We start from the raw sequence: 8,478 nt of genomic DNA on the forward strand, positions 1-8,478 counted from the left end.
GCTTCCCTGTCTTTCATTATCTCTTGGCGTTTGCTCAGATTCATGTCCATTGAGTTGGTGGTGCCATCCAACCGTCTCATTCTCTGTCACCCCCTTCTCCTCCTGCCCTCAATATTTCTCAGCATCAGATCTTTTCCAGTGAGTTGGCTCTTCACATCAGGTGGCCAAAGCAGTGGAGCTTCAGCTTTGCATCAGTCCTTCCAATGAATATTCACAGGGTTCATTTCCTTTAGGATTGACTGATTTGTTCTCCTTGCTGTTCAGGGGACAAGAGTCTTCTCCAACATCACAGTTTGAAAGCATCAATTCTTCAGTGCTCAGCCTTCTTTATGGTCTAACTCTCACATCAGTAACATGATTACTGGAAAAAACATAGCTTTGACTATACAGACCTTTGTTGGCAAAGTGATGTCTTTGTCTTTTAATACGCTGTCTAGTTTTGTCATAGTTTTCTTCCAAGCAGCAAGCATCTTTTAATTTCATGGCTGCTCACCATCCACAGTGATTTTGGAGCCCAAGGAAATAAAATCTGCCACAGTTTCCATTTTCTTACCCATCTATTTGCCATGAAATGATGGGACTGGACATGAACTGAGGGTAAAAGAACTGGTACTATGTTCACGAGGTTTTTCTCCAATATGAACTGAAGTCATTCTACAATAGTAGGATACCTCACTGCCTCCTACCCTTCACCCTGAGTCTATAGTGAAGGAGCATCTCACCAGCTCCCTTCTATTAGAGACACTAACAATGCTTGCTCCTCAGGCTAGGAGAGTTACATGATACTATAGAAGGTGATATGATCTTAGAACAATTTTCAGGTTTCTCCAATTCACTGCCTTGAGACGTTTTAGTTCTAGTTTCCATTTAAAAGTATTCAGGTCTGATCTCAAGGGTTAGGGTCAAATGGGAGATGGGCTATGGAGGTTCTCTGTTAAGGGCTTAATGTGGCCCCTGAAATTCATATGCTGAAGTCCTCACTCCCAACTTCATGGTTTTGGGGACTGGAGACTTTGGGAGGTAACTAAGATTAGAAGAGCTCTTATAAAGTGGAGCCATATAAAAAGAGATACCAGAGAGCTTGCCTGCTTTTTTTCCACCATGTGGGGATGCAGTGAGAAGGCATCTGCAATACAGGAAGAGAGCTATCATCAGAAACCAGCTACACTGGAACCCTGATCTTGGACCTCCAACTTCTAGAACTGTGAGAAAATAAATTTCTGTGTATTGTGCTATTCAATCTCTGATATTATGTTACAGCAACCCAGGAAGGCCAAGATGTGCTCTATATTCTTATGCTACCTCAGTATTATGGAAACTATTAAATTATAAGTTCCTTGTGGGCAGTGGCTGGATTTTTTTTTCTCTCTCTCTTTGTTAGCCTGCCAGGCTCCTCTGTCTATGGCATTTCATTTCCCAGGCAAGAGTAGTGGAGTGGGTAGCCATTTTGTTCTCCAGAGGATCTTCTGGACCCAGGGTCAAACCCGCATCTCCCGTGTCTCCTGCATTGGTAGACAGATTCTTTCCTACTGGGCCACCTGGGAAGCCCCAGTAGCTGGCTCTTTTATGCATAATACACCGTGCTTTACATCAGCTCCATATTTGTGTTCTACTGCAAATGCCCATATTTTACAGATGAAGAAACAGAAAGATTTGGTGAACGTAAGCTGAGCTCAAATTTCTCTTACAACCTGCCTGTCTACCCCACTGCCCTGCCCTGTACCTCGATCTTCTGTGTTTTGGATGTAACTTTTTTAAGTTGGAGTCTCTATAGAGGATCATAGTGTGGAAAATATGGGGAGAAAAAAGGAGACTATGTAGGTTGAGTTAGGTTTTTATTGGTTTCCCACTGGAGCGTACCTGTAATTGCTGTTATTCCAGCCTTATAGATATCCTTGTCTCCTGAATTCCAGAGACAAGCAGAAGGTTGGAATGGACAGGAGAGAGACATTTACTGTCAAGGGTAGGGGGTGGTCAGGGAGGAGGGAATGAGCAGCTTGGTGATGGTGATGCAGGAGCAGGTTGGGTATCAAGAGAGAAGAATTGCAATTCCACAGCTTCATTACCTGCAACAAGGCTTTTGCTCCTGCTGTCGTTCTGTACTTTCATCCTCCTGATTGGATGAAAGACAGTTTTTACTGGCTTATGAGCATGGTGAGATGTTTCCCAGTGTGGACAAGCAAATGGAGGAAATTTAATCCAGTGGCTGTAAGGGCCTTGAAGTATGAATGGACTCTAATAGATGTGATATCTTTAAAAAATGATCATCCAGGTTACCAACTGCATTATTACCTTTTCTTCATTACAAACAATATCCCAAGTCTTAAGTATTTAGGGAGGGATTAGTCCGAGTCATATTACTCTCCTTTCCAGATGCATGCACAGGGTCTTCTGTGGCTGCTTTTCTTGAAACTCACAGAAGAAAGGGTAATTTTAATAGAATCAATGAGATCTGGGAAGGAAAGTCCAAAGTCAGATTTGCACTTCTTTGGGAATTGAGTGAATGGCCCACATTCTGGGGAAGCATGTAAATTGTTAGTGATTTTGTTCTTGAGTTTCAGAGTTTATAAATCATGGTATTGGTATCCTTGGGCAATGTGAAGGGAATGAGAACTGTTCAGGCCATCTAAGCATTTACAATCTCCAGGTGGCTGTGATAATTTAGAATGAGTGGAGCTGGGAAGACTTCTTTTAAGAGAAATATTGAGGACTATTGAGAAGAGTGTTTCATTAACCATAATGTGCATGTCGACCATTCAGGTAAGTTGATAATAATGTAAATTTCTGGGACACACCCCAGACTCTAATTCAGATAATTGTTTATAATTACCTCTTGTAGCTATGATGCAGATGGACACAATCAGGAATTGTTGGTTTAGAAAAAAGAATTCTATGGTTTGGCTCTAAGAGGCCATTCTCAGTAACAAAAATGTGGCAAAAGATAAAAGCAAGCATTGGGCATCAAAACTTGCTAAGCTAGAGAGATGGCAGACAAATGCAATGGATGGGTAAGAAACCTTAAACACAGACATCATTTAGAATATCATTTTAAAATTCAAAATTCTTTACCACCTCCAATTTTTTCAGTAGTTTCTTGAACTTCAGCCCATAAGTTACAATTTTTTTCTTTTCTGTTTAAATTATTTTTTAACTGAAGGATAGTTGCTTTACAGAATTGTGTTGGTTTCTGCCAAATATCAGCATGAATCAGCCATAGGTATACATATGTCCCCTCTCTCTTGAACCTCCCTCCCACTGCCATTTTTAAGTATTCAAATATTATTTGTTTTTTACAATTTAAAAATTTTATTATTAAAATTACAAGTCATAAGTTTTGCAAAGTTTAACCTTATAAAGCTGAAGCAATACCTTCCCAAGCACTGTCAGCTACTAGATTGTTCTGGAAGCAACTACACTGTATTTAAAAAAAAATATTTTATTGAAGAATGGCTGGTATACAATATGCTGCACATATTTAGTGTATAAAACAATTAATTTGGAGATAAGTATCCTACCATGAAACTATTACCGCTGTATATGCCACAAATACGTCCATCCCCTCCAAAATTTTCTTCCTGCCCTCTTTAGTTATTATTATTTTGTGATAAGAACACTAAAATAAAATCTAGCCTCTTTGCAAAGTTTAAGGATGTGTGGTTGATTTTATGTGTCAACTTGATTGGCCAATGCCCAGATAGTGTGTAAAACATTTCTGGGTATGTCTGTACGTTTCTGAAAGAGATTAGCATGTGAACCTGTAGAATGAGTAAAGACTGGCAGTGCAGGTGGGTATCATCTAATCCATTTAGGGCCTGAGTAGAACAAGACGATGGAGGAAGGGTAAATCTGCTCTCTCTGCTTGAGTTAGGACATCTATCTTCTCCTGCCCTTGACTATCAGTACTTCTGCTCCTCAGGCCTTCAGAGTCAGACTGGGACTTTCTCTGTCTGCTTCCCTGGTTTTCAGGCTTTTGGATGCAGACCGAATTCACCACCAGATTCCCTATATCTCCATCTTGGAGATATTAGATTATCAGACTTCTCAGCCTCCATGATAAAATCTTGACCCTTCTTTCTCTCTTTGGAGAACCTAATATGATACAATATAATATTATTACCTATAGGCACCATGATGTACATTTTATTTTTAGGACATTCACCTTGCATAACTAAAATTCCCTAAACTGCCATTTTAATAGGATCACTGCTACTATCACTATTATTCTCTATTGTGATTTGCAGGCCATAAGGAATAAACATTGTTTCATGTCCCAGGGGTGCTGGATCTCAAAGTATAGTCTCTAGGCCAGCAGCATAGCATCACCTGGGAACTTGTTATATCTGTAAATACTCAAGTCTCCCTCTCAGGTTTGCTGAATCAGAAGCTGTCTGCATGTCTGGCGTGTGTGCATGCTCATTTGTGTTGGACTCTTTGTGACCATATGGGACTGTAGTCCACTGGGCTCTTCTGTTCATGGGATTTTCCAGGCAAGAATACTCGAGTGGGTTGCCATTTCCTCCCCCAGGTGATGTTTGCAACTCAGGGATCCAACCAGTGTTTCCTGCATCTCCTGCATTGCAGGCAGATTCTTTTTTTTTTTTTTTCAACTGAGCATACCTTTATTTCAGACAAGTGCAGTCTAGTATAGGCAGGCAGGTACTCTGTACACATTCATGGTCCATAGCCTCACACCCTCTGGTAAGTCCCTGGAAGCCCCACACATCATACTGCTAAAAAGTCACAAGAAAGATTTCTAGGGAACCTGATTTAATAGCTTGTTCCAAACAACGGATTTCCTCTCTATGAGTCAAATCAGCACCAGCTGACAGGGAATCACACTGCAAACAATGACAGTGATTCTCATTTATAAGGAAGCCTGATTTTATTGCATCAGCCACCTCAACGAGGAAAGCAAGTGACGCTCCTCCTGGAAATTCAGTACAACCTGTCTGAGCAAGGCCTCAAGACTCTAGAGAGGCAGCCACGTGACCAGAGGGCCCTACTCAAATGGGGAGATCCCTGGGATGCATCTTTTCGGGCTGTATCCTTCCCGGAGGTCCATTCCACTGGCTTTAAGACATCTTGGTCCTCTGGTCTCAAGGCCACAATTTGGGAGACTTTTGGTTGTAATCTTAACAGTTCCAAGAATTTATCCTTGATGAACCCAAGCATAACGTGCCCTGTCCAAAATTTAAATTTTCTCCTGGTGTGAAGGCCTTTCTGCAGGCTGCAGGTATGTACATGTATGTATTGGCTCCTACGGGAGATAAAGTCCTTCCTCTTTGGCGGGAGAATAGAGCATGGCCATGCTGTGTTAGTTATCAGCTCTTTTTCCTGTGTGTCCTCATGTGCGCAGCAATTGAACCAGCTATTTCTGCACTCTTGTTCTGGCCAAAATAATCTAGAAATTCACCATCTGGTCCAATCAAGCACATTATGATTGTGTGATCCACTATTATCATACAATGATCCTCATCTTCGTTCTTGGGGCCAGGGCTGTAATACACTCTGAATGCTCTGGACACTTTGTCAATCTTTTCTTTTGTGCCAGTCAAGCTAATCAGTTTGGGAGAAAATTTTTTTACATAACTGGCGATGGCTTCTTTTGTGTCCCTCTCTGGGTCAAAAGTGATGAAAAGTAGAGTTAAATTTGGCAGAGTTGGAATACATCCACGACTTGAATCATTTTTTCTAGTTCTTCTGGACAGAACTAGCTCTTCTAGATCATCAGGACAATGAGTAAAACCAAAATAAATCAATACCCATTGACCGGGCTCGCCAGTATGAGTTGTGAGGGAAAATGGGCCCCCAAGTAAAGGCTTTCCAATGCCTCGCTGCCGTTCCTTCTCCAGTTTCTCTGTCTTTTCTTTCTTGAAGTACTTCATTCCAGCCAATAGAGCTCCCCCAATGGCAAATGTGATGGCTAAAGACTTCCAGGAAACAGGCCCGGGCTTCAAGGGGCACGTGGGGTCTCTGCTGCCCTTCTGCTCTGGGGTCCTGACGACCCCAGCAGGGGCGGCATCGCAGTGCCGAGGGGGCGGCTCCCCAGGCAGCAGCCAGCGCGCTCCGAGGCCCGCCAGGCCTTCTCTGGCCTCGCGCAGAGCCGCCCCAGTAAGACCCTCGCGGTCCTCTTCCCTGGGCCCCAAACCCGGAATCCGTGAGGCAAGAGACGACAAAGTTGGCTGCTGGGAAGCAGTGTTATCCGGCGGCATGAGTGACAGCCCCGCCGTGAGCAGATTCTTTACCATTGAGCCACTGGGGAAGCCCAGAGCTTTCTGAGAAGGGGCCAAAACATGGGTTTTAAGAAACTCTCCCGGTGATTCTGATGCATTGCTGATGTTTAAGAACAACTATCCTAGGGAAATAAACTTAGTAGACATTTCTGCATCATTAACTGACATTGAGTAGGTGGAGTCATCAGTATCAGACAGAACTTAAAAAAAAAAAAGCTGATCTAGACTAATAATAATAGTGATAGCTAGTTCTTAGAGAACTTGTGTGTGTTTGTGTGTTCAGTCATGTCTGACTCTTTGCAGCTCCATGGACTGTAGCCCATTGGGCTCATCTGTCCATGGAATTTTCCAGGCAAGAATATTGGATCAGGTTGCCATTCCTAATCCAGAGGATCTTCCCAACTCAGGGATCAAACTTGCATCTCTTGTCTCTCCTTCATTGACTTTCACAAATTTGGTTAAAAAAAAAAAAAAGTATGTATAAAGAAAGGATAGAGCCATAAAATTGCCCATAAATTTCTCTAATATAATTTTGTTCAGTACACTAAATATATATTTGTATAGAGTCTGGTATCAAACAGGCAAACATATCACAGAAGATATATGGAATAATGGAAATACTCTGGACATGGACACAGCTAGTCTTGGCACTGCGGTTTAAGAATTGTGTGAGACTAGGCATGGCACTTACTGGGGAACAGCTCCTCACTGAGAAATTACAGACTTAGATGATGCCTAAAGTTCTTTCTTGCAACAAAATTCTATATTCTTCATACCATGCCTGAAGTTTAATTTCAATGACATTTCCTGCTGGGTCTAATTTCCCAAAGAGAGGCCCTTGATGCTTAAGCTTATAGAATATAAGGTCAAAGTATCAGTCAGGGTGAAGCAAGTCAAACTGAACCTATTTTAAATTGATCAGTAGAAGAAATTTAATATGAGGAACACATTTAAAATGTTTGCGAAGAACCGAAGAGGCAATAATAGGATGATACCCCCAGCTCCAGTGCTTCAGGGACAAAGGGAAGAGGCGGTTTTAACAGAACCCAAGGTCTGGGCTACCTGGAAACAGTTGGGATCCTGATGACAGAGGTTTTACCAAGCAAGTGGATGTATTAAAATCAAGGTGGGAGGAGTCACTTGAATGAGATGGAAACGTGTTGAGAAGGGCTTCTTGAATGAGCTTGAGCCACAAAGAGATGCTAGAGCCGTGAGAGAAGTCTATAGCTTCTACTCTTCTGTATCCTGTCTATTCCCCTTCCAGAGCCTCTCACTGGTCAACTTTAACCAGAAGTCACTGGATAAAGAATCCTAGCAAATGTAGGTTGCCAGGGTCAGTTTTCCTGTAACAAAGAAAAGTTTTAACTGATGCAGTGAAACCAGAGAATCTATTACAGAATCCCTCACTTCTATTTTCAGTGAATTTCTTGTCCTACATTCCAGACTGATTGGCCATATATTTGATTCTCAGTCCCAGAACTCTGATTAATCAGCTGTGGAGACTACAAACCAAGTATAGTCACTTCTGAATATTCCTCCCCAACTCCTGTCAAACTAGTCACCTCCACACGAAATTCTGGTAGCATACAAATCCTCCAAGAAGGGAGCTAGAATGAAGAGACTTATCCTGGAGCTGGTCATCAGGAACATGGCTCTTTCCGTGGAAGAGGAGTCTGGATCTTCTTTGGCAGTAGGAGTACCATGTCACTACATCTTCAGGGAAAGCAGCAGGTTTTTAAAAAAGCACCTAGATCTGGTCATGATGGTGCTTCCTAGCTAAGGTATCATGGAGGGCGCCCCACTCAAGGCTGCAAGAGTAACTAAAAAGCCACAGTGCTTCAGCTGAATCAGATCAAGGGGATTCCTTCCTTTGACAGCTTCCTACCAACTACTAGTTTAGTCCCATAGTGCTAGACAGTCTTGACATTATTTTCCAGATCATTCTTCCCTTTTGACTTAATTGAACTTGGTAGCATGATTCTCAATTGACTTAAAGACTGAGTCTCTAGCATAGAAATTCTCAACTTTGATACATATAATATCTCCTAAAATATGATTCCTGAGATACAAATTCAGTAGGCCTGAGCTCCCCAGGTATTGTTGGTGGTGTTGGCCCACATGCCTCACTAAGAGTTTTTGTTTTGTTTTTATTGTTGATCTAGGAGGGCCTGAGGCCCATGTACTCATGGACTACATTCTAAACTCCCCCCCTAAAACATACAACTAAAAGCAAAAACAAAGGCTT

At 42.1% G+C, this 8,478-nt stretch overlaps 1 pseudogene; it reads right to left on the reverse strand.

The window, feature by feature from the left end:
- Positions 1-5,243: 5,243 nt before the first annotated feature.
- On the reverse strand, positions 5,244-6,248 carry LOC101122685 (protein SCO1 homolog, mitochondrial-like; annotated as a pseudogene).
- Between the last annotated feature and the right edge of the window lie 2,230 nt (positions 6,249-8,478).

Source organism: Ovis aries, chromosome 3 (genome assembly GCF_016772045.2).
Source record: "Ovis aries strain OAR_USU_Benz2616 breed Rambouillet chromosome 3, ARS-UI_Ramb_v3.0, whole genome shotgun sequence".
Lineage (NCBI taxonomy): Eukaryota > Metazoa > Chordata > Mammalia > Artiodactyla > Bovidae > Ovis > Ovis aries.